Source organism: Littorina saxatilis, linkage group LG16 (genome assembly GCF_037325665.1).
Source record: "Littorina saxatilis isolate snail1 linkage group LG16, US_GU_Lsax_2.0, whole genome shotgun sequence".
Lineage (NCBI taxonomy): Eukaryota > Metazoa > Mollusca > Gastropoda > Littorinimorpha > Littorinidae > Littorina > Littorina saxatilis.
In genome coordinates this window covers 19513471-19539588 of record NC_090260.1, presented here as the reverse complement: position 1 = coordinate 19539588, position 26118 = coordinate 19513471, and the positions used below count along the sequence as shown (strand labels likewise).

The 26118-nt window shown below is 42.8% G+C and overlaps 1 long non-coding RNA gene across 1 annotated transcript; it reads right to left on the bottom strand.

The window, feature by feature from the left end:
- Positions 1–253: 253 nt before the first annotated feature.
- On the bottom strand, positions 254–26118 carry LOC138951539 (uncharacterized). The gene is made up of 3 exons (XR_011451157.1): positions 26043–26118; positions 18376–18420; positions 254–401 (listed from the first exon to the last, which is right to left on the bottom strand). It is a non-coding gene; the product is annotated as an uncharacterized lncRNA (long non-coding RNA).

The window sequence follows — 26118 nt, the reverse complement described above, 5'->3', positions numbered from 1 at the left end:
AGAGATAGTAGCAAAGGGGAGGGGAGGGGGGAGAGTGAAAAAGGAAACAAAAGACAGAGCGAGCGAGAGAGAAAGAAAGCAAAAGAGAGAGGGAGAAAGAGAGACGAGAGAGAGAGACAGAGAGAGAGAGACACAGAGAGAGACAGAGACAGAGAGAGAGAGAGAGAGAGAGAGAGAGAGAGAGAGAAGACATAAACCATAGACAAGAAGAGGACAGACACCGCGGAGGAAGAAGTCCCAAGAACACCTTAATAAATACAATATTTGTCGGCTGTCTTGTGACGGTGCAGTTGAGACCAAGGCTGTCACTTGATGGGCGTGCGTCCGACCAGACCGCGCGTTCCAGTGACGTCACTCCTTGGGTCCTCATTGTCACGTGTAGCAAGACCACGACTGTCACACTGGGAAATAAAACAAGAGGTCAAAGACGTCATCGGAGTTGTAAAAGGTGTTATCCTTCCCGCATACACCATACTTCACACAACCACAGATCTACCCAGATGTTCATATGGAACAAGAGCGTCCTTACACTGCCACGCATAGTAATTAATAGCATGGCTGCGACGGGCGTGGTGGTAAGACGTCGGCCTCCTAATCGGGAGGTCGTGAGTTCGAATCCCGGTCGCTGCCGCCTGGTGGGTTAAGAGTGGAGATTTTTCCGATCTCCCAGGTCAACTTATGTGCAGACCTGCTTGTGACTTAACCCCCTTCGTGTGTACACGCAAGCACAAGACCAAGTGCGCACGGAAAAGATCCTGTAATCCATGTCGTAGTTCGGTGGGTTATGGAAACACGAAAATACCCAGCATGCCTACTCAACGAAAGCGGAGTGAAGCTGACTATGCTATCAGAGTATAGTTTGAGGAACCCAAATGGGCAAACGAGCTCACACGTAACCAGAAAATTCTGGAACGCTGAAGAAGAAGCATGGCTGCAGTCGGTGTAGTATGGGATTTGTGTGTGTGTATTCTATGTTGCTGATTTGCGTTGGTCAGTTTTACTCACAGAATTGATTCTACCCAAAATCCCACCCTGCACCACTGTTGATAGTTGGCCAGTGCATAAAGACGAAGAGTTCCGATAAAACCCAATTAATCAGCTATGCAGCTCTGATCCATCGTTGACTACCCGTGTGCGTCTGTGTCTCCCAACCGTCCTACCTGAGTCTCACACGAGTGTCTCTACAAAAAGCCCGAGCTGTTGAACAGCGAGCTATCCTCTTTCCTCATAATCTACAGGCGTCACATCGTGCCTGTAGGACAGAAACTAGTTAGAAACTGGTTAGACAAAACTTATCTGACAAAATGTTCAGTCGCTTGCACAGAAGACACAATCAAGATTGCCTAGCTTGTGTCTAAGATTGCCTTGCTTGTGTCTAAGATTGCCTAGCTTGTGTCTAAGATTGCCTTGCTTGTGTCTAAGATTGCCTAGCTTGTGTCTAAGATTGCCTAGCTTGTGTCTAAGATTGCCTAGCTTGTGTCTAAGATTGCCTAGCTTGTGTCTAGGATTGCCTTGCTTGTGTCTAAGATTGCCTAGCTTGTGTCTAAGATTGCCTTGCTTGTGTCTAAGATTGCCTAGCTTGTGTCTAAGATTGCCTTGCTTGTGTCTAAGATTGCCTAGCTTGTGTCTAAGATTGCCTTGCTTGTGTCTAAGAATTGCTTGTGTCTAAGATTGCCTTGCTTGTGTCTAAGATTGCCTTGCTTGTGTCTAAGATTGCCTTGCTTGTGTCTAAGATTGCCTTGCTTGTGTCTAAGATTGCCTAGCTTGTGTCTAAGATTGCCTAGCTTGTGTCTAAGATTGCCTTGTTTGTGTCTACGATTGCCTTGCTTGTGTCTAAGATTGCCTAGCTTGTGTCTAAGATTGCCTAGCTTGTGTCTAAGATTGCCTTGCTTGTGTCTAAGATTGCCTTGCTTGTGTCTAAGATTGCCTAGCTTGTGTCTAAGATTGCCTTGCTTGTGTCTAAGATTGCCTTGCTTGTGTCTAAGATTGCCTAGCTTGTGTCTAAGATTGCCTAGCTTGTGTCTAAGATTGCCTTGCTTGTGTCTAAGATTGCCTAGCTTGTGTCTAAGATTGCCTTGCTTGTGTCTAAGATTGCCTTGCTTGTGTCTAAGATTGCCTTGCTTGTGTCTAAGATTGCCTTGCTTGTGTCTAAGATTCAATCAATCAATCAATGAGTCTTATATCGCGCATATTCCGTGGGCACAGTTCTAGGCGCTCTGCAGTGATGCCGTGTGAGATGAAATTGTATACGGCCTGTAGATTGCAGCCATTTCGGCGCATATTTACCTTGCACGGCCTATTATTCCAAGTCACACGGGTATAGGTAGACACTTATTAACTGTGCCTAAGCAATTTTGCCAGGAAAGACCCTTTTGTCAATCGTGGGATCTTTAACGTGCACACCCAATGTAGTGTACACGGGGGAAGGTTCGGACACCGAAGACAGTCTGCACACAAAGTTGACTCTGTGAAATAAATTTCCGCCGAACCTGGGATCGAACTCACGCTGACAGCGGCCAACTGAATACAAATCCAGCGCGCTACCAACTGAGCTATATCCCCGCCTAGCTTGTGTCTAAGATTGCCTTGCTTGTGTGATTGCCTTGCTTGTGTTTAAGATTGCCTAGCTTGTGTCTAAGATTGCCTTGCTTGTGTCTAAGATTGCCTTGCTTGTGTCTAAGATTGCCTTGCTTGTGTGATTGCCTTGCTTGTGTCTAAGATTGCCTTGCTTGTGTCTAAGATTGCTTTGCTTGTGTCTAAGATTGCCTTGCTTGTGTCTAAGATTGCCTTTCTTGTGTCTAAGATTGCCTTGCTTGTGTCTAAGATTGCCTAGCTTGTGTCTAAGATTGCCTAGCTTGTGTCTAAGATTGCCTTGTTTGTGTCTACGATTGCCTTGCTTGTGTCTAAGATTGCCTAGCTTGTGTCTAAGATTGCTTTGCTTGTGTCTAAGATTGCCTAGCTTGTGTCTAAGATTGCCTAGCTTGTGTCTAAGATTTCCTAGCTTGTGTCTAAGATTGCCTTGCTTGTGTCTAAGATTGCCTAGCTTGTGTCTAAGATTGCCTAGCTTGTGTCTAAGATTGCCTAGCTTGTGTCTAAGATTGCCTTGCTTGTGTCTAAGATTGCCTAGCTTGTGTCTAAGATTGCCTAGCGTGTGTCTAAGATTGCTTTGCTTGTGTCTAAGATTGCCTAGCTTGTGTCTAAGATTGCTTTGCTTGTGTCTAAGATTGCCTTCCTTGTGTCTAAGATTGCATAGCTTGTGTCTAAGATTGCCTTGCTTGTGTCTAAGATTGCCTAGCTTGTGTCTAAGATTGCCTTGCTTGTGTCTAAGATTGCCTTGCTTGTGTCTAAGATTGCCTTGCTTGTGTCTAAGATTGCCTAGCTTGTGTTAGTGAGCATGTTGGGCAACAGACACCCCAATTAGAATGCAAATCGAGTTCGAAGCATGCCTTTTTTACACACGTGTGTGGAAAAGCATGTAGATGAATATTTTTAATAGAGGCAAGCGTTTGTGTTGACAGACACTGGGTACCGACGCTTCAAAAGTAGGTCACACGGTATGCCCTCGACAGTCTCCAGACACTCGGTGAAAACGTTTACAGGGATCAATAAATGCATTTTTGTTACAGGGATATAATTTAAAACAGTTGATCACATAATGTCCTGCATTAATCTACAAGTTTTTCAAAACACTTGATCGATTCATATGTGTGATGACCTACATTAGATTAAAAATAGGTCATAGCTGCCCGGAACCCCATTGTAGCGTTGTGTGGCGTTTGAAAATTAATTTAAAGCGTGCATTTTCAAACAAAAGAGTGGAAAACATGTAGATTGATATATTTCATTAGAGGTAAGCGTATTCATTGACAGACACAGGGACCGACCTTTCAAAAGTAGGTCACACGGTGTGCCCTCGACAGTCTCCAACCATTCTGTCACAGTCACAGGGATCAATAAATGCTTTTTTTGTTGTCACGAGGTAATATCTATAACAGTTAACCAAATAAATTCCGTCAATAGTCTGTGACCTTTTGATTATCTTTGACAAGTTCATCTATCTCATATGACCTATTTTTTGCTGAAATATAGGTCATCACTACCGGGAGCGAAAGACGTTTGCCTCCAAAGAACTATCTTAGAACAAAATATCTACATGTATGCACAGACACAAAACACTTGTATCACTCTAATGAAATATATTAATCTACATGCTTTCCACTCATTTCGTCCTTCACAAGTACAAATGTAAAACCGATTTCAGAAGGTTGTTTAACATCAGATAAGATGGTTAAAGCTAAGCAAAACTTTACATGTACATTTCAAAATCCACATCACATTTTTCTGTGTGTGTGTGTGTGTGTGTGTGTGTGTGTGTGTGTGTGTGTGTGTGTGTGTGTGTGTGTGTGTGTGTGTGTGTGTGTGTGTGTGTGAAAATCTATTTCCATAAGCACACAAAAAAGAAAAAAAATTCTTTTTATGAGTACATGTATGCAAAACCAGTTTTTTTAAATCCCGATCAACATCCAACATAAACAAAATCATGAATTAATGTATTTTGTTAGTGTCAAAAAGAATAAACAAAACACAGTTTTCCAACAAACACTTGAACATAACACTATTTGAATCGTCAGTGTACCAAAGGAATGTTTGTCAACTCACAGAACTTGCAGGTGACGCTAGGATTTGTTACTCTTCCCCACAGTCCCCGCCACAGTTGCAAAGGGCGGTGCACTGAAGACCTGCAGCTCCACATTTGCACCTTGCTTTGCAGCCTTTTTTGCACCCACAGCGAATCAGTTCGTAACAGGAATCTTCAGCCTGGAGCAAAGTGGTCCACAAGGGCTTCCACCCCTCTTTTTCTTCTTTGGTCCAACCCCAGTCCTTTGGAGAAGGTAGAGAGGGAGCATTCTCCAGAGATTGCCCCCATACAAACTCTGCTCGGTAGGCAGCGCGGAGAACATGCTGATGCAGAGCATCGGAGGTGGGAGGAATGTTCTCAATGGAACAGCACTTTTGAGAGAACAAGCGTTGCCTTGCTTCATGGACTGTTGACGATGTGCTGTTCTCATACATCAAGACAACAAACTGTTCAATCTTGCTGATGCAATCGCTGAAAGGTTTTCTCATTGCAGCAAGTTCAAGGAAAGCTGAAATTGCTTCTGGAAAAGCTGCCCAAGATGTCCATGCTGTTGTCTTGCCTTTTGACGAGAAAAAGTACACGGTGTCACATCCTGTTAATGCATGAAAAACTGGCAGGTCACTGACATTTCCAGGCGGAAGACTACCAGCAATCTTGTGTGCAGCAATGTGGTGAAAATGCTTTCCCGAACCAAATGATACCCACAGCTCATTGCCATGCCACTTTTCAGCAAAATAAATGGCAAGGACAACAACGTCAGTGTCTGCAGTTCGTATTGCGATTCTTCTGTGTCATTGTGCAATACAGTGTGCATCATGAAGAAACATGCGTGTGTCCGCTTCTTCTTGATTGCAACTATCAATGGTGGACAAAATAACATCAGGGGGAGAGCAGAGGACTTTTTCTCCACATGTAGCAATGACAACTTTGTCCGTGACCTTCTGGCGGATCAGTTCTCTTGCGAGAAACTGGAACAAAAGATTTGTTCCCATCGTTTCGAAGGAAGCTCATCCAGTTTGATGGAATTTGTGAAGTTGGAGTCACTTTCCGTCGCTGCCCATGGCCACGTTTCCGCCGTGTAGAGGACTTCAAGCTGTCAGGAAGGTAGATATCCCAGACAACATCCACTCTTGACACGTTTTCCAGCTGAGAAAGCACGTATGGTATAAAGACGAAATCTGCCTACTCCTGAAACGTGCGTGATGTCTTTGGAGACAGAAGCTGAACAATGAAAGCACCATCAAGTATCCTGGCATCAACTTCTGCAAATGCATTCTTTGGTCGAGCAGACATACTTGTAACGTGTGTGGAGCTCAGTGAGCACGCTGACAGCAGGTCTTCCTTCAGCTCTGGATTTTCAAGACAAGAAGCTTTTTCCAGTCCATGAAGGATATCCTCAGTTCGAAGGTCAGGCACTTCCATGAAGCCTGTATCATCAGTAGTGGGCAGCTCATCATCAAACTTCTCTCCCCTAGGCTCGTAAACCAAAGAAGAATCACAGCCAACCACACATTCAAGGCAGTGGAAAAGGTCCGACTTTTGGCCTGTCCTCATTTCTCCATTCTTGCTGAGTGCCGGGGGTACTGGTTGATTTTCATGGCGGAAAAACTCGGGCAGATTGCCTTTTCTTGTTTGGCAGGCTATGAACAGTCTTGAAAACAGTGAGCAGTCATTGCGCAGCATGGTAACTGCAGTCTTCTGTGGTGTCTTTTTGCAAAGACTTTCAGGTGGTTTCGGTGCAATGGAGATGTTACTGGTGTTGGTCTTTCCATGAGTCTTTATTTTACAAAGTCGTTGTATTGCTGCTGTCCGACTTCGATCACACTCTGGACTGCTTTCACATCACAGTTTTCGACCACAACTTTCGTGTCCATAGCATACAGAACCTCACTGTCGTCTTCAAAAGGGTTGCCGACTTCTTTAAAAGCTGCAATACGCTTTTCAACATTCATCTTGAAAGTCTTTTGAAATGCAACATGATTGCTCATGATGTTCCAGCTTAGGAGACGCATGTGAAGGTAGTTGCTGCTCAAAGCTCTGCACAATTCGTGCAATCTCTGGTCCAGCCACCATCCACCTTCGCAGTGCCACTGGATTCGTTGTTAGTCCGATCGCACCTCTATCCCCTTTAGCCAAGGCATTGCACTGCTCATGTGCGTGGTCAAGTGCAATGGAAGAGAATGGCCGCCGAGTTTTGTTGACGACAAATGCACCCAGATAGAAGGCTTGATACACGGATAGAATCCTTGTCAACAGCTGACACATGTCACGCAGATGCACAGAAAGCCACCGCGCATAGTGTATGTGGTCCAGTGCGAAAAACCATGGAATTAGAACTGCCAGTGCTTGGACAAACTCATCAAAGTTTGCAGTCCGAATAGCGTAGACAACCTGCAGTACGTTCAGTTCAAGCTGCAAAAGCTCTTTTTGTGGTTTCTGTAAAGTGAGAAAGAATTATTAATATTATACACTTGTAACTTCTTCTTCTTCTTCAGCGTTCGACATACACTTGTAACAAAACACTTTCGCCTTAAGAATCTTTGAAAAAAACCCATTTACTTTGTGTGTACTTTTCTCGATTTGGGGTAAATATCTTTTTGCTATATTGGAACATATAAAAAAACTCTTTACAAACCACCAGACATACAGACCTCTCTCTCCCAGGTACAGTGTTCCTTACAACATCAATAATAATGATAATACTTATAATGATATTAATACTACTACTACTACTACTACTACTACTACTAATAATAATAAAAATTATAATGACAGCTTATATAGCGCGAACCACAGTAATCTATGCTCTCCGCGCTGTACATTGTCTTAGATCAGAACAAAAAACTTCAACAACAACCCAAGGAATAGCTTAAAAATTATGAAAAACAAACACTTACAACTGGTCATTTAGATGTAGATTGCTTTCTTACCCCCGAAAAGTTTTTTGTTTGTGTTCAACATGATGCATGTATCTTAGACATTTTGACTCATTTGGCCCGCCATACATTTTGTACCACAGGGCAAGACAATCGACACTGTTACTCATACACAGGCTACAAATGTAAATTAAGAGTACTGTATTGGGTTCATTTTGTTCTAATGAACCTGTGACATTCATATATATTACTGCTGTATGTGTTCTTCGTGTTTATGTTTGCAAACATCAGTACGTAATGCGCTAGCAGACGACACACGGTCAAGGTAAAGCTATCGAAACGATGATTGAGCAATGAGTGTAGATCTACTTACCGTTTGGGCTTCACCGCTTCATTTCCCCCCAAAATAACCTGCGCAGGTGTTAGTCTGCATTCACTGCATGGTGCCTGGGTGGTAAAGTGGGTGTCCCAGCCAAATTAAAGGACAAATTGTAGTGCCGTCGAACCGGTCGACGGGTTCAAAACAAAGCGCGCCATTGTGCAAAGAAGGGATGTGCCTGTGACGTAATTACAGTCCGCCGACTTGTGTCATTATTTATTTTGGGAAATTTGAAGGCAAAATTGTACGCATTAAAGGCTTGAAAATATCTTGCATCTATTAAAATTCGAAACGAGGGACTCATGAAGCACTAGTTCCAATACAACAACTGTCTCGAACTGTCATAGCAAACTGAAATTCGTCCCCAAATTCACTATGTCTAAGATTGCCTTGCTTGTGTCTAAGATTGCCTTGCTTGTGTCTAAGATTGCCTTGCTTGTGTCTAAGATTGCCTTGCTTGTGTCTAAGATTTCCTAGCTTGTGTCTGAGATTTCCTAGCTTGTGTCTAAGATTGCCTAGCTTGTGTCTAAGATTGCCTTGCTTGTGTCTAAGATTGCCTTGCTTGTGTCTAAGATTGCCTAGCTTGTGTCTAAGATTGCCTAGCTTGTGTCTAAGATTGCCTAGCTTGTGTCTAAGATTGCCTAGCTTGTGTCTAAGATTGCCTAGCTTGTGTCTAAGATTGCCTTGCTTGTGTCTAAGATTGCCTAGCTTGTGTCTAAGATTGCCTAGCTTGTGTCTAAGATTGCCTTGCTTGTGTCTAAGATTGCCTAGCTTGTGTCTAAGATTGCCTAGCTTGTGTCTAAGATTTCCTAGCTTGTGTCTAAGATTGCCTAGCTTGTGTCTAAGATTGCCTTGCTTGTGTCTAAGATTGCCTTGCTTGTGTCTAAGATTGCCTAGCTTGTGTCTAAGATTGCCTAGCTTGTGTCTAAGATTGCCTTGCTTGTGTCTAAGATTGCCTAGCTTGTGTCTAAGATTGCCTTGCTTGTGTCTAAGATTGCCTTGCTTGTGTCTAAGATTGCCTAGCTTGTGTCTAAGATTGCCTTGCTTGTGTCTAAGAATTGCTTGTGTCTAAGATTGCCTAGCTTGTGTCTAAGATTGCCTAGCTTGTGTCTAAGATTGCCTAGCTTGTGTCTAAGATTGCCTAGCTTGTGTCTAAGATTGCTTTGCTTGTGTCTAAGATTGCCTAGCTTGTGTGAATACAAATCCAGCGCGCTACCAACTGAGCTATATCCCCGCCTAGCTTGTGTCTAAGATTGCCTTGCTTGTGTCTAAGATTGCCTTGCTTGTGTTTAAGATTGCCTAGCTTGTGTCTAAGATTGCCTAGCTTGTGTCTAAGATTGCCTAGCTTGTGTCTAAGATTGCCTAGCTTGTGTCTAAGATTGCCTAGCTTGTGTCTAAGATTGCCTTGCTTGTGTCTAAGATTGCCTTGCTTGTGTCTAAGATTGCCTAGCGTGTGTCTAAGATTGCCTTGCTTGTGTCTAAGATTGCCTAGCTTGTGTCTAAGATTGCCTAGCTTGTGTCTAAGATTGCCTTGCTTATGTCTAAGATTGCCTAGCTTGTGTCTAAGATTGCCTAGCTTGTGTCTAAGATTGCCTTGCTTGTGATTAAGATTGCCTTGCTTGTGTCTAAGATTGCCTTGCTTGTGTCTAAGATTGCCTAGCTTGTGTCTAAGATTGCCTTGCTTGTGTCTAAGATTCAATCAATCAATCAATGAGTCTTATATCGCGCATATTCCGTGGGTACAGTCCTAGGCGCTCTGCAGTGATGCCTTGTGAGATGAAATTTTATACGGCCAGTAGATTGCAGCCATTTCGGCGCATATTTACCTTTCACGGCCTATTATTCCAAGTCACACGGGTATAGGTAGACACTTATTAACTGTGCCTAAGCAATTTTGCCAGGAAAGACCCTTTTGTCAATCGTGGGATCTTTAACGTGCACACCCAATGTAGTGTACACGGGGGAAGGTTCGGACACCGAAGAGAGTCTGCACACAAAGTTGACTCTGTGAAATAAATTTCCGCCGAACCTGGGATCGAACTCACGCTGACAGCGGCCAACTGAATACAAATCCAGCGCGCTACCAACTGAGCTATATCCCCGCCTAGCTTGTGTCTAAGATTGCCTTGCTTGTGTGATTGCCTTGCTTGTGTCTAAGATTGCCTAGCTTGTGTCTAAGATTGCCTTGCTTGTGTCTAAGATTGCCTTGCTTGTGTCTAAGATTGCCTTGCTTGTGTCTAGATTGCCTTGCTTGTGTCTAAGATTGCCTAGCTTGTGTCTAAGATTGCCTTGCTTGTGTCTAAGATTGCCTAGCTTGTGTCTAAGATTGCCTTGCTTGTGTCTAAGATTGCCTAGCTTGTGTCTAAGATTGCCTAGCTTGTGTCTAAGATTGCCTAGCTTGTGTCTAAGATTGCCTTGCTTGTGTCTAAGATTGCCTAGCTTGTGTCTAAGATTGCCTTGCTTGTGTCTAAGATTGCCTTGCTTGTGTCTAAGATTGCCTTGCTTGTGTCTAAGATTGCCTAGCTTGTGTCTAAGATTGCCTTGCTTGTGTCTAAGATTGCCTAGCTTGTGTCTAAGATTGCCTAGCTTGTGTCTAAGATTGCCTAGCTTGTGTCTAAGATTGCCTTGCTTGTGTCTAAGATTGCCTAGCTTGTGTCTAAGATTGCCTAGCTTGTGTCTAAGATTGCCTTGCTTGTGTCTAAGATTGCCTTGCTTGTGTCTAAGATTGCCTAGCTTGTGTCTAAGATTGCCTTGCTTGTGTCTAAGATTGCCTAGCTTGTGTCTAAGATTGCCTTGCTTGTGTCTAAGATTGCCTTGCTTGTGTCTAAGATTGCCTAGCTTGTGTCTAAGATTGCCTTGCTTGTGTCTAAGATTGCCTAGCTTGTGTCTAAGATTGCCTAGCTTGTGTCTAAGATTGCCTTGCTTGTGTCTAAGATTGCCTTGCTTGTGTCTAAGATTGCCTAGCTTGTGTCTAAGATTGCCTAGCTTGTGTCTAAGATTGCCTTGCTTGTGTCTAAGATTGCCTTGCTTGTGTCTAAGATTGCCTAGCTTGTGTCTAAGATTGCCTAGCTTGTGTCTAAGATTGCCTTGCTTGTGTCTAAGATTGCCTAGCTTGTGTCTAAGATTGCCTTGCTTGTGTCTAAGATTGCCTTGCTTGTGTCTAAGATTGCCTTGCTTGTGTCTAAGATTGCCTTGCTTGTGTCTAAGATTGCCTAGCTTGTGTCTAAGATTGCCTTGCTTGTGTCTAAGATTGCCTAGCTTGTGTCTAAGATTGCCTAGCTTGTGTCTAAGATTGCCTAGCTTGTGTCTAAGATTGCCTTGCTTGTGTCTAAGATTGCCTAGCTTGTGTCTAAGATTGCCTTGCTTGTGTCTAAGATTGCCTTGCTTGTGTCTAAGATTGCCTAGCTTGTGTCTAAGATTGCCTAGCTTGTGTCTAAGATTGCCTAGCTTGTGTCTAAGATTGCCTAGCTTGTGTCTAAGATTGCCTTGCTTGTGTCTAAGATTGCCTTGCTTGTGTCTAAGATTGCCTAGCTTGTGTCTAAGATTGCCTAGCTTGTGTCTAAGATTGCCTTGCTTGTGTCTAAGATTGCCTAGCTTGTGTCTAAGATTGCCTTGCTTGTGTCTAAGATTGCCTTGCTTGTGTCTAAGATTGCCTTGCTTGTGTCTAAGATTGCCTAGCTTGTGTCTAAGATTGCCTTGCTTGTGTCTAAGATTGCCTTGCTTGTGTCTAAGATTGCCTTGCTTGTGTCTAAGATTGCCTAGCTTGTGTCTAAGATTGCCTTGCTTGTGTCTAAGATTGCCTAGCTTGTGTCTAAGATTGCCTTGCTTGTGTCTAAGATTGCCTTGCTTGTGTCTAAGATTGCCTAGCTTGTGTCTAAGATTGCCTTGCTTGTGTCTAAGATTGCCTTGCTTGTGTCTAAGATTGCCTTGCTTGTGTCTAAGATTGCCTTGCTTGTGTCTAAGATTGCCTTGCTTGTGTCTAAGATTGCCTAGCTTGTGTCTAAGATTGCCTTGCTTGTGTCTAAGATTGCCTAGCTTGTGTCTAAGATTGCCTAGCTTGTGTCTAAGATTGCCTTGCTTGTGTCTAAGATTGCCTTGCTTGTGTCTAAGATTGCCTAGCTTGTGTCTAAGATTGCCTTGCTTGTGTCTAAGATTGCCTAGCTTGTGTCTAAGATTGCCTAGCTTGTGTCTAAGATTGCCTTGCTTGTGTCTAAGATTGCCTTGCTTGTGTCTAAGATTGCCTTGCTTGTGTCTAAGATTGCCTTGCTTGTGTCTAAGATTGCCTTGCTTGTGTCTAAGATTGCCTTGCTTGTGTCTAAGATTGCCTAGCTTGTGTCTAAGATTGCCTTGCTTGTGTCTAAGATTGCCTTGCTTGTGTCTAAGATTGCCTTGCTTGTGTCTAAGATTGCCTTGCTTGTGTCTAAGATTGCCTAGCTTGTGTCTAAGATTGCCTTGCTTGTGTCTAAGATTGCCTTGCTTGTGTCTAAGATTGCCTAGCTTGTGTCTAAGATTGCCTTGCTTGTGTCTAAGATTGCCTTGCTTGTGTCTAAGATTGCCTAGCTTGTGTCTAAGATTGCCTTGCTTGTGTCTAAGATTGCCTTGCTTGTGTCTAAGATTGCCTAGCTTGTGTCTAAGATTGCCTTGCTTGTGTCTAAGATTGCCTTGCTTGTGTCTAAGATTGCCTAGCTTGTGTCTAAGATTGCCTTGCTTGTGTCTAAGATTGCCTAGCTTGTGTCTAAGATTGCCTTGCTTGTGTCTAAGATTGCCTAGCTTGTGTCTAAGATTGCCTTGCTTGTGTCTAAGATTGCCTAGCTTGTGTCTAAGATTGCCTTGCTTGTGTCTAAGATTGCCTTGCTTGTGTCTAAGATTGCCTTGCTTGTGTCTAAGATTGCCTAGCTTGTGTCTAAGATTGCCTAGCTTGTGTCTAAGATTGCCTAGCTTGTGTCTAAGATTGCCTAGCTTGTGTCTAAGATTGCCTTGCTTGTGTCTAAGATTGCCTTGCTTGTGTCTAAGATTGCCTAGCTTGTGTCTAAGATTGCCTAGCTTGTGTCTAAGATTGCCTTGCTTGTGTCTAAGATTGCCTTGCTTGTGTCTAAGATTGCCTTGCTTGTGTCTAAGATTGCCTTGCTTGTGTCTAAGATTGCCTTGCTTGTGTCTAAGATTGCCTAGCTTGTGTCTAAGATTGCCTAGCTTGTGTCTAAGATTGCCTTGCTTGTGTCTAAGATTGCCTTGCTTGTGTCTAAGATTGCCTTGCTTGTGTCTAAGATTGCCTAGCTTGTGTCTAAGATTGCCTTGCTTGTGTCTAAGATTGCCTAGCTTGTGTCTAAGATTGCCTTGCTTGTGTCTAAGATTGCCTTGCTTGTGTCTAAGATTGCCTAGCTTGTGTCTAAGATTGCCTAGCTTGTGTCTAAGATTGCCTTGCTTGTGTCTAAGATTGCCTAGCTTGTGTCTAAGATTGCCTAGCTTGTGTCTAAGATTGCCTTGCTTGTGTCTAAGATTGCCTAGCTTGTGTCTAAGATTGCCTAGCTTGTGTCTAAGATTGCCTTGCTTGTGTCTAAGATTGCCTTGCTTGTGTCTAAGATTGCCTAGCTTGTGTCTAAGATTGCCTAGCTTGTGTCTAAGATTGCCTAGCTTGTGTCTAAGATTGCCTTGCTTGTGTCTAAGATTGCCTAGCTTGTGTCTAAGATTGCCTAGCTTGTGTCTAAGATTGCCTAGCTTGTGTCTAAGATTGCCTTGCTTGTGTCTAAGATTGCCTTGCTTGTGTCTAAGATTGCCTTGCTTGTGTCTAAGATTGCCTTGCTTGTGTCTAAGATTGCCTAGCTTGTGTCTAAGATTGCCTTGCTTGTGTCTAAGATTGCCTTGCTTGTGTCTAAGATTGCCTTGCTTGTGTCTAAGATTGCCTAGCTTGTGTCTAAGATTGCCTTGCTTGTGTCTAAGATTGCCTTGCTTGTGTCTAAGATTGCCTAGCTTGTGTCTAAGATTGCCTTGCTTGTGTCTAAGATTGCCTAGCTTGTGTCTAAGATTGCCTTGCTTGTGTCTAAGATTGCCTAGCTTGTGTCTAAGATTGCCTTGCTTGTGTCTAAGATTGCCTAGCTTGTGTCTAAGATTGCCTTGCTTGTGTCTAAGATTGCCTTTCTTGTGTCTAAGATTGCCTTGCTTGTGTCTAAGATTGCCTAGCTTGTGTCTAAGATTGCCTTGCTTGTGTCTAAGATTGCCTTGCTTGTGTCTAAGATTGCCTAGCTTGTGTCTAAGATTGCCTTGCTTGTGTCTAAGATTGCCTAGCTTGTGTCTAAGATTGCCTTGCTTGTGTCTAAGATTGCCTAAGCTTGTGTCTAAGATTGCCTTGCTTGTGTCTAAGATTGCCTAGCTTGTGTCTAAGATTGCCTAGCTTGTGTCTAAGATTGCCTTGCTTGTGTCTAAGATTGCCTAGCTTGTGTCTAAGATTGCCTTGCTTGTGTCTAAGATTGCCTTGCTTGTGTCTAAGATTGCCTTGCTTGTGTCTAAGATTGCCTAGCTTGTGTCTAAGATTGCCTTGCTTGTGTCTAAGATTGCCTAGCTTGTGTCTAAGATTGCCTAGCTTGTGTCTAAGATTGCCTAGCTTGTGTCTAAGATTGCCTAGCTTGTGTCTAAGATTGCCTTGCTTGTGTCTAAGATTGCCTTGCTTGTGTCTAAGATTGCCTTGCTTGTGTCTAAGATTGCCTTGCTTGTGTCTAAGATTGCCTAGCTTGTGTCTAAGATTGCCTTGCTTGTGTCTAAGATTGCCTAGCTTGTGTCTAAGATTGCCTAGCTTGTGTCTAAGATTGCCTTGCTTGTGTCTAAGATTGCCTAGCTTGTGTCTAAGATTGCTTTGCTTGTGTCTAAGATTGCCTAGCTTGTGTCTAAGATTGCCTTGTTTGTGTCTACGATTGCCTTGCTTGTGTCTAAGATTGCTTTGCTTGTGTCTAAGATTGCCTAGCTTGTGTCTAAGATTGCCTAGCTTGTGTCTAAGATTGCCTAGCTTGTGTCTAAGATTGCCTAGCTTGTGTCTAAGATTGCCTTGCTTGTGTCTAAGATTGCCTTGCTTGTGTCTAAGATTGCCTAGCTTGTGTCTTCCCTGCAAGCCGGTGACCATTTTGTCAGATAAGTTTTGTCTAATTAGTGTTTGTCTCTGCAATTAAAAGACCGCCCGGTCGATATATATATATATATCTGTGAACGTTACGCTCTGTTTTGTCAATAATTAAACGTTCAAACAACATACAATAATTCTTGGTTTGTTATTGTGAATTTTGGAACGCTGGCAGTCCATTTGCTTTTGGATTTGTGTTGGACAGAAAGCTTTCTTCGTCATCATCGCGAGGTATTAGCAGACCTGGGAGCCCCTGTTTTGCACTTGGAGTATTCTCAAACAAACTTGGTGTATTTTCAGGAAAATGGGTGTACTAGCTCCAAACAGCATTTGAACATCCATGATTCAAACATGCTTCACACGCATCCGTCACATCGTTAATTAAGCTTACCAATACGTTTAAAACAAATGCTTCTTTCAATGTTTACTGACAAAAACAAATCATGTGTCAAAATACATGGATCGGCTTCGGGATGCGCTTGTGAACAAAAGTAATCTGGGAATTTTTCTTGTCGTATTTTTTCCCCACTGACCGTACTGATCGTATTCTAGACAATCATGCGTACAAAAATTGTGACCCTCCACCACGAAATGAGTCGCATGTCACCTCGCGCGGTTCTGCGCTAGGCTTAAAAAAGTCCGGGGAGTGTCTGGTAACAGTGTGAGGGTCACCTTAGTCACAGGCGTATAACTCAAACAGTTTTCGCTCTTTTCTAAAACGGTTTTCACCACTGGATAGAGCATAAAAAAACTCTTTAGGAAAATGTAAAAATATGAAATTCATGCAAAGGTGACACGCGACTCATTTCGTGGTGGAGGGTTACGTATGGGTTCCCAGGTCTGTATCAGTCTAACCTCAACCAGCGTGCTGTACAGACAATGCACGCATCTTCCACTGTAACTTGCTTTCCAGAAAAATGACAGGTCCAAGGTTTGCAGTCAGACAAAGCCAATTAATTAGTTTCTTCAGTACTCATCAGCTTTAACTCGGAGGATGCTGTTATCCCATAGCAACGCCTGAACCGATCTGTGGTTGTGATCATGGTCGCTTACGCAAGAAGTTGAACACCTGTTGTGCGTAAGGCCGATTTGAATATATACTTATGTACTATGTTAAAGCTTTTATTGGTGTTATTGTTTTTGTTGTTGTTGTTGTTGGTGGTGGTGGTGGTGGTGGTGGTTGAGGTGGTGGTGGTGTGTGTGTGTGTTTGTGGTGTGTGTTTATTGTGGTGTGTGTTTATTTTGTGTGTGTGTGTGTTTACTGTGTGTGTGTGTGTGTGTGTGTGTGTGTGTGTGTGTGTGTGTGTGTGTGTGTGTGTGTGTGTATTTGTGGTGTGTGTGTGCGTGTGCGTGTGCGTGTGTGTGTGTGTGTGTGTGTGTGTGTGTGTGTGTGTGAATACATTCTTTTATTTTTCATTTTTTAAATATGTTCTCCCTTGTTACATAATTTGCTCAATGTTTGACTAAATATATTCGGGTATACTGGGAATTGAGACTGAGGTTTATGATGTATGTATGTGCGGGCGTGCGTGTGTGAATGCAGAGCGATTCCAAGAAAACTAACGGGCACATATTTGTGGAACTTTGCATGTGATTTTTGGCTCACGTAAGTGTAGCCTATGCGATGGTAAACTTTGTCTGTCTGTGCGTGCGTGCGTGCGTATGTATGTGTGTATGTCTGTGGTAGAAACTTTAACATTTTTGGCTAAACACCGAAATACTCATTTCACGTGGTTAATTTTCAAGCACCATCTTCAAATTATTGAAGCAATGATCAACATTGTGTCGGCATGTGTGTAGTTAAAGCGTGTATCCAAAGAAAACGGGTGGTGGGGGGTTTTGAAGGGGTACAAGCAGTTGACTGGTTTGTGTCGTGTTTGGCATGTAGACGGCAGGTCAGGTGTCAAGATCAGGTCAGGGGTCGCGCGAAGGATTGTGGTCCAGTTCTCACCTCGCCGATTCGCCGGGGAAGACGATTTCATGTTGTTCGGTTTCTAAGCTCCAGAAAAGTAAATAAAGAAGATACCAAAGGGAGATTTCCTACAATTTGATCTGCACAGCGTGTTTCCAATGTCCACGCGAGGAAGAGCTGTCGAAAGCGCGGCAGTCAGTGTCGATCTTGCAGCCGTATCCCGGTAAGTTCAGAGACAGATCTAGTGTCTCCCACTCTGATAACGTGTCACCTACTGTTAATCCGTTTTGTTTTAATTTCTTTTTATTTCAGCAGACACGGATGTCAAACACAGTGCTAGGCAGTCACCTCTAGTGAAATGAGTTGATCTAAAGTGCCTGTAATGTTTGGATGTCTTTGCTCGTGGTTCGATTTATGTGAATTTCAAGACTTGCAGTAGAGTCTCAAGTTAAGTTTACTCTGCCCGAAAAAAAACTGTCCACCATTTACTTGAACATGCAGATATAAGGAAACGGAATGAATCTGTTCTCAAAGTCAAAATGATCACGATTTTTTCCTCAGATTCAAAACATGCACTGTCATGGTTTTGTCTGTACAATTTAGTAAGTCTTAAGTACTTTGCAACAACTTCCTTGAACGTGAAAGACAGTTTTTGAATGCTAGATCTGTATCGCGTTTCATTCCAGACTCGATCCTCTCTTTGATTGTAGATCTACTGTTTGCTGTTTACGCACTATCATATGATTCGCTATGTAACGTTTGGTAAGCTTACCTTGCAACAGCTTTCTTGTCTTTGTTGGCATTTCTGGCTGTGTTGACCGTCAGAATTATTTTAAGAACCAGGCTGCTGCAGTCGACATGTTTCGCATATTGTAGGGTTACCATGCTGCATAGGTAAAGTGGCTTGTATAACCTGACTATTCTGTTTCAAAACACTGTTTATATTTGTGTAGGTTGTAGTCATCATAACTAATCGCATTTTGCCATTTGTTTCAGAAAGGAGGTTAACCTACAACAAGATCGACGCTATGTCAGATATATGCCTCAGCCACATGAAGACGCAGGTACCTAACCTATTACCCTAGTCATTTTATCTGTTTGCCTTCTTTTGAAAATTATACATGGAGTTGATATGATGCGTTAGTTTTAACTGTGTGTGTGTGTGTGCGTGTGTGTGTGTGTGTGTGTGTGTGTGTGTGTGTTTGTGTGTGTGTGTGTTACGGAGTGAGTGAGTTTGTGTTATGTTACTGTTTGTTGATTTCTTACGGGAGCCTTGAAGGCTTCGCCTCTTGTTTTTTTTTAAGATAATACCCCCAGACCTTTCTTTTTCATGTTGTGGTTAAAAACAAACCACGTTCGATGACGTTATATTCGAGGAGGGGTGTGTGGTATGATTTTCTTTTTTTTCTCACGGAATTACCACGAAATGAGTCCGTCAATGGGTGCATGAAAAATACTCACCAGACACCGAAGAAGACAAAGAAGTGCTTCCGTTTTAAGCCTGGCCTGCAAACATGAGTAGAACACAAGAAAATTGGTTGATTAAAATCAACATGGCCGAAGCAATGTTTTAATAAAAGAAGCGGTATTGTACGGGCACATGTTGAATTTGGGTTACATGTGTTGCAGAGTATTTGAAAATCCGTAGGCATAAAAACATGCAAAGAAGAGTGATTAACAGCTATTGTGTTTTCAGCGTAGCAATAGGGTCCGATATTTAGACGAGACAAGTATAATGCCGACGACTCGGAGTCGAAGACGAGTCGCATTATACTTGTTCGAGTCTAAATATCGGACCCTATTGCTACGCTGAAAATACAATAGCGATTATATAGCTGTTCTGACCTTGATTTGTTATTCCAAACTTACAAATTGACAGTTTTTGCGTCGATGCGTTGATCTCTGGTTTTGATAGCAGACGCCGTTTCTTATGCGCATTAGTTTTGCGCAGGCGCCACACTGACTTTGGAAAAAAACTCGATTTGACAACACAGCTAGCTGTTAAACAGCTTTTTATTAGTTCATTCGTATACAACAAAAAGAAGTTTGAGTTTTTTTAATTTTGAACAAGACTACTTATGAAGAAGACCAAAACACAACATCAACGGAAAACTAGAAACAACTGAAGAACTAGGATGCAACAAGGAGAGGAGAAGAGAACAGCTAATCCGTACAACTGAGCTCACACAGGCACACAAAAACGGCTGTTCCGTTTTACTCCCCTGTTTGTACTACATCTTTCGACTTTGGGCATTTTGTGGTGTTTAGGGACAGAAAATAATTGGTTTAGTCCTGTTTCATCGGGAAGTTAGCAGAAAAGGGTATGCTATCGACATTTGTAAAGCTGAAAAAACATTCCCGAGAAGAATTTCAAGTTGTCAGTGTATGCTGTTGTCAATTGAAACATCGTGTGGTACAGATGGGTAAACCGGAACCATGCGTCTTTGTTATTGCCAATATGCTTTTGGATATTGGCAAAAATGGCCGACTTCCGTAGCATTATGCTTTGATGATCGGAAGAGACCATCCAATCACAGCCCCCGAATTCCCCCACGTGTCCATCAGAATAGCTATATAGGTCCCTGTTGTGAATATAGTCAAGTGGATAAATTGATTACTTATGTTTCACACTAATTTTGGCGTTACAGCAGTCCCTCTCGTGAACGGACACCCTTGGGCCAGTGCAAACCTGTCCGTACATTGCAGGTGGCCGGTCACGGGAGAGCCCCCCCCCCCCCCCCCCCCCCATCTCACACACTCAGGCACACTGACGGACTGAGTGAGTCTTTGCTACTGCTGAACGAGCTCTACTTGTCCTAAAACAATACGGTCAAACTACTACAGTGAAATCCGGCTATATTGAAGTGGCACGGGACCCGGGAAAACCTTCAATATAGCCGGAACTTCAATATAGGCAATTATCGGCTATATTGAATTTCCCTCCTTGTTCCTTCAGAAATTCAATATAACCGAACTTTTTGTCACTATACGTTCTTATTTCCGTGTCCACACATTGCGTTTGATGTGAGATATATTCCCATTATTCTTTCACCTGTTGGCTGTTGTTCTTCGAGCCTCCTTGCTTTTTTCTGCACACACACACACACACACGGACACACTCACACACACGCACGCCCCCCCCTCCCTTACACACATTCCATATTCCTCAGCTACTTCCTTTCTTTTTTTGCAGCCAGTTTCCAGCTTCTGAATAAGCTCGATTTTTCTTTTAATTGTCAGACTCACCCTTTTTACATTTAGTCAAGTTTTGCCTAAATGTTTTAACATAGAGTGGGAATCGAGACGAGGGTCGTGGTGTGTGTGTGTGTGTGTGTGTGTGTAGGTGGCCGGTCACGGGAGAGCCCCCCCCCCCCCCCCATCTCACACACTCAGGCGTGTTTGTGTGTGTGTGTGTGTCTGTGTGTCTGTGTGTGTGTGTCTGTGTGTGTAGAGCGATTCAGAGTGAACTACTGGACCGATCTTTATGAAATTTAACATGAAAGTTCCTGGGTATGATATCCCCGGACGTTTTTTTCATTTTTTGGATAAATGTCTTTGATTACGTCATATCCGGCTTTTTGTAAAAGTTGAGGCGGCACTGTCACACCCTCATTTTTCAATCAAATTGATTGAAATTTTGGTCAAACAATCTTCGACAAAGGCCGGACTTTGGTATTGCATTTCAGCTTGGTGGCTTAAAAATTATTAAAGACTTTGGTCATTAAAAATTCGAAAATTGTTTTTAAAATTCTTTTTTATAAAATGATCCAAATTTACGTTTATTTTAGTCTTCATCATTTTCTGATTCCAAAAACATATAAATATGTTATATTCGGATTAAAAACAAGCTCTAAAAATAAAAAAATAAAAAATTATGATTAAAATTAAATTGTCCAAATCAATTTAAAAACACTTTCATCTTATTCCTTGTCGGTGCCTGATTCCAAAAACATATAGATATGATATGTTTGGATTAAAAACACGCTCAGAAAGTTAAAGCGAAGAGAGGTACAGAAAAGCGTGCTTTGCAGCACAGCCCAACCACTACCGCGCTAAACAGGCTCGTTAATTTCACTGTCTTTTGTACGAGCGGCGGACTACGGTCATTGTGAAAAAAATGCAGTGCGTTCAGTTTCATTCTGTGAGTTCGACAGCTTGACTAAATGTTGTTATTTCGCCTTACGCGACTTGTTTGTTTTGCAGCCATTTTTGCTAGTGTACAAAGGGAAACTACTCGCATGAACAAGAGAAATTAAGTCGGGGAGATCTACGCACCACAAGACTACATGGCGTAGCTGTCAGAGGCCCGCGGCATTGTTAGACTGTAATTGTTATCAGAGACCTCCTGACTCGAAAGTTGATGCTGATCTGGCCTCTCCCCTTCCTCAACTGATTGCGCTGACAGAGGCGTGTCATATCATTCGGCGCCCGCGCAGTTCTTAAAAATAACAAGTCGCGTAAGGCAAAATTACTACATTTAGTCAAGCTGTGGAACTCACAGAATGAAACTGAACGCACTGCATTTTTTCACAATGACCGTAGTCCACCGCTTGTGCATAACGGAGTGAAACTGACGAGTCTGTTCAGCGCGGTAGTGGTTTCGCTGTGCTGCATAGCACGCTTTTCTGTACCTCTCTTCGTTTTAACTTTCTGAGCGTGTTTGTAATCCAAACATATCCTATCTATATGTTTTTGGAATCAGGCACCGACAAGGAATAAGATGAAATTGTTTTTAAATCGATTTCGGAAATTTAATTTTGATCATAATTTTTATATTTTTAATTTTCAGAGCTTGTTTTTAATCCAAATATAACATATTTATATGTTTTTGGAATCAGGAAATGATGTAGAATAATATGAACGTAAATTTGGATCGTTTTATATATAAAAAAAAGTATTACAATTTTCAGATATTTAATGACCAAAGTCATCAATTAATTTGTAATCCACCAAGCTGAAATGCAATATCGAAGTCCGGCCTTTGTCGAAGATTGCTTTACAAAAATTTCAATCAATTTGATTGAAAAATGAGGGTGTGACAGTGCCGCCACAACTTTTACAAAAATCCGGATATGACGTCATCAAAAGTATTTATCGAAAAAAAGAACAAAACATCCGGGGATATCATTCCCATGAACTCTCATGTCAAATTTCATAAAGATCGGTCCAGTAGTTTGGTCTGAATCGCTCTACACACACACACGCACAGACACACACACACACACACACACACACACACACTCACACACACACACACACACACACACACACCACGACCCTCGTCTCGATTCCCCCTCTATGCTAAAACATTTAGTCAAAACTTGACTAAATGTAAAAAGTTAAACAAAATAATCTTTGGAGCAAACATTTAATATAGCCAGGTAAAAACGTCCCGTGGGCTGAATTTTTGTTTCAATATAGCCGGGATTTCAATATAGCCGACTTCAATGTAGCCAACATTTTTTAACAAAGAAAAAGTAGAGCTTCAGCCGGGACCTGAAAAATTCTTCAATATAGCCGGGATTTCAATATAGCCTACTTCAATATAGCCGGGTTTCACTGTACAACTTATAACTGAAAGCAAAAAAAAATGTCCTGTAAAAATGACGTTAAATTAACGGTGTCAGAAAAAGATAGATAAAAGAAATCCTCAAATTCCTGAGGATACAGGCACCCCATGAAAGCAGCCACGAACATACTCACAGAGGCACACATGCTTGTGCAGATACTTTGCAAAAATATGAATTGAAAACCTGCATAATTATGTGGTAATTTCTTTTTTTGTGTGTGGCTTTATTGAATACTTCAGGCAGTGACTTTTCCCTGTCCAGTTTTCTCTTTCGTCTCTCTTACCCCTCGCTTACCCACCCCCCACCCCCTTACCATCCACTCCCTTTACCCAGCCCCGACAGCACAAATTTCTAATCTGCAAGGCAGAGTACACATTTTCTAAAAGGAAGACTACTCCTCTTCAATTATATCCAAAGATCTTCCAGTGGTCGAGTCTTATACCCCCTGTCCACACAACCGTTCTGGGTCCCGTTCCCGTACCGACCAAGGAACGGTGCGGGCACGGGAGGGATCGGGACAGAACCGCAATGAACGTAACTGATCGTTAACGGAACTGCTTTGAACGGTAGGGTCGGTAGGGACGGCTGAGTTTGGGCTGCATGTTCAAATTTTTAGCCGTTCCCCTCCCGATCAGAATGAACGGTAATGGAACCTCAACCCATCGGTAACGGAACGCTTGGATCGTTAAAGGAACTTAAAACAACGGTAACGCAACGGTAGCGCTCTCACACACTATCGAGTTGTCATATCCGCATTCCACACATCCGTTCTTGGTCCCGTTCCCTTACCGACCAAGGACGGCTGCCACAATGGTCAGACGCTGCTGAAAGATGCCAAAAAACGGCCGTTTGCGCAGCGTTCCATTGTTGTGGCAGCAGTCCTTGGTTGGTACGGGAACGGGACAAACAACGGTTGTGTGGAATGGGGGTATAACTTTTGACACCGACAAACTGAAGAATGAAAAGATCTATGAGGTAACCGTCTCAATGGTCCAGGCTCAGGAAACAAAGAGTATTTATGGCCTGGGGCGATTGTAGCTTCCCTTCTTCGTGTCCGATAGACAAGGACAATAAATAGTAGAGCATGGTGCAATTTCATGTTGGCATCTTCTCCACTGAAAGCTATAACCCAAAGACTGAAGACCAAAGTGCTTACCCCACTACTGACCCGAATCACCCCCCTCCTGCTGGGTACACGTGCACTCAAGTTACCCTCTGATTTGACCTGTGTGCCAGGAGTCGGATGAGAGAGAGAGAGAGAGAGAGAGAGAAGAGAGAGAGAGAGACGAGAGAGAGAGGGAGAGAGAGACACACACACACATAGACAGAGACAGACATAGAAAGACAGAAGCAGAGAGACTCAGAGGGAGACACAGACAAAGACATACATACAGAGAGAGAGAGAGAGAGAGAGAGAGAGAGAGAGAGAGAGAGAGAGAGAGAGAGAGAGAGAGAGAGAGAGAGAGAGAGAACTGTAACTGATCTCGTGAGAACGGTAACAAACGAGACATGTCACCTCTCCGAATGCATTCCAATAGATGACCGCTCCTGCGGCCATCAATAATAGACTCTTTTACATAAAACCGTGTGAAAATACGGCAAAATAGGTCACATCGAGGCTAGCTCCGTTTTGGGAGAAATAAGCTGCTTTGCTAGAGAACAACGCAAAATTCTGTCTGTCTGTCTGTCTGTCACAGGTCTGTCCATCTGGCTGCCAGCCTGTCTCTCTGTCCGTCTGTATGTCCGTCTGAATTTCTGTATGCCTATCTGCCTTCCCGTCTGTCTGTCAGTCAGTCTGTCTGTCTGTCTGTCTGTCTCTCGACCATAATTATGTGCCTATATGGGACTCGGAGTCATTCAACTTCCATTGAGATAAACAGCGACTGTGGCGCTGTAGGGGTCTGTGTCGACCAAAAGAGTGGGATTCCCTGTAGGTGGAGTTCCTCTATGGGGATTGCCTGTATACAGGGAAACCCATAGGGTGGAGTTCCTGTAGATTTTCGCTGATCTCGCTGAAAGTCACGTGATGCTTAGCGACATCGGTAGATTTTGATGTTGTCGCCGATGCATGTTATAGCTTGGCTGAATGCCGCGCGCGAATTCAGGAATTCTAACAGATTTTCCTGTGGAACCGCCATTCAGCTGGAAGGGGAAGTAACGCTAAGGTGACTCAAATTGGTTTGAGTCAAATCGACAGTCAAGCGCTATCGTACTTTCCTACAGGAGCTCCAGCCTGTGGGATTCCCCCTACAGGAATTCCAGCCTGTGGGATTCCCCCCACAGGAACTCCGCCTACAGGGAATCCAACTCTTTTGGTCGACATAGACCCCTTCAGCGACTGTGGTAGAGTGGCGAATAGGTGATATGATGGTGATATCAGTCTCTAGGTCGACCTTACTAGGTCAAGTTATACAGGGATGTCTGTTATCCAAAAATATCTGATTTGACCGAGAGAAAAAAAACTACCATAGGAATGGCTCCTACCCCACTGATAAAACTACCACAGAAGTAATCAAAAGGAAACAAGTCGCGTCAAGCTATATAAAAACATTTAGTCAGTCTGTCCGCCGCTAAAATATCAACACTAAAAACCAGTCATCACCGAGACTGCATGTAGTAAGGGTTGGCTAGCCTAACCCCTTGGGCTCGTCTCGGAGAATCATGCGAACGCAGTAATTTGCAACACCAATTTTTTTTTGACTCTGAGAACCTTTTTACAGTAAACATGACATATCTATATATTTTTGGATTCAGGAAAAGATAAGGAATACAAAGCAATCCATCTTAAATATAATTTTTAAGCTTTTAAAGAAATGCAATCCCATAGTCCGGACTGAGTCAAAGATTGCTTGGTGGTTGCAACTTGGTTAAAAACGGATGTCGTCACAGTGCCGCCTCAACTTTCACTTATTGTTAAAGCCGGATATGACGTTATTAAATTCATCGACAAAAGGGAAATAACACATCTGGGGAAACACCCACACACACCGACACACACACACACACACACACACACACACACACACACACACACACACACACACACACACACACACACACACCACCGCCCTCGTCTCAATTCCTGGTTTTTCTGAAAGCATTTATTCAAAACTTGACTAACGGTAAAAAAAAATGTGCACTACAGATTTGATAAACGCGTTAACAATCAAAGGAAAGAAGAGTCATACAGAGGGAGACTGGCGAGAAAGGAGAAAGAGTTCTGGCAAGGGAAAAGAACTTTGAAAATCCAATTTGAGCTTGACAGAGGTAAAAGACTTTGGCCCCGAAATGAGAACAAATTCATTCATATTTTGAAGAAAAGCCAATTAAAAGAAAATAGCAACAACAAGACAGCGATGTTGAATAAGAACAAAAACAACTGCATCCACTACATCCATGACGGCATTCCTGAGCTTCTCGTTGATATAATAAAGTGTTCTATGTCACTGACGGCAACAGCAATGACGACTACGCATTTGGCAGCAGCAACATCATCATCAACATTAACACCATCAACAGCAGAAAGATACAAGATGATAAACCAAACAAAACACTCACCTATAGTTACACGGCCGAAACATAATTCCGACGAGCCGCAAATACATTCGCACGGTGACTTGTATGTCGACCTGTT